Genomic DNA, 216 nt, shown 5'->3' with positions numbered 1-216 from the left:
CTGTAGACGGCCCAGGGTCTACAAACGGCAACAAAAATAAACTGAGCCCACCTGCATCACAATGCATACACAAGCAGTGTTCCAGCCAATAACCGACAAGAAGGAGTTGGGGGTGTGGGTCTGGGGGGTTACTGCACTAAAGCACAGAAGGGATGAAGAGGGGAAGGAATGAAGAGGAGGGAGGGGCAAGCTAGTCTTGTTTTGTTTGAAAATACT

General features: G+C 49.5%; 1 protein-coding gene across 3 annotated transcripts in view; it reads right to left on the bottom strand.

Moving 5' to 3' along the window:
• LOC116705926 (glutamate receptor ionotropic, kainate 2) overlaps positions 1–216 on the bottom strand; it is a 77068-nt gene that overhangs the window by 55685 nt on the left and 21167 nt on the right. The window lies entirely within an intron of this gene.

Source organism: Etheostoma spectabile, chromosome 18 (genome assembly GCF_008692095.1).
Source record: "Etheostoma spectabile isolate EspeVRDwgs_2016 chromosome 18, UIUC_Espe_1.0, whole genome shotgun sequence".
Classification (NCBI taxonomy): domain Eukaryota; kingdom Metazoa; phylum Chordata; class Actinopteri; order Perciformes; family Percidae; genus Etheostoma; species Etheostoma spectabile.
Note: the sequence above shows the minus strand (reverse complement) of the source record. Positions and strands in the feature narration are given on the sequence as shown.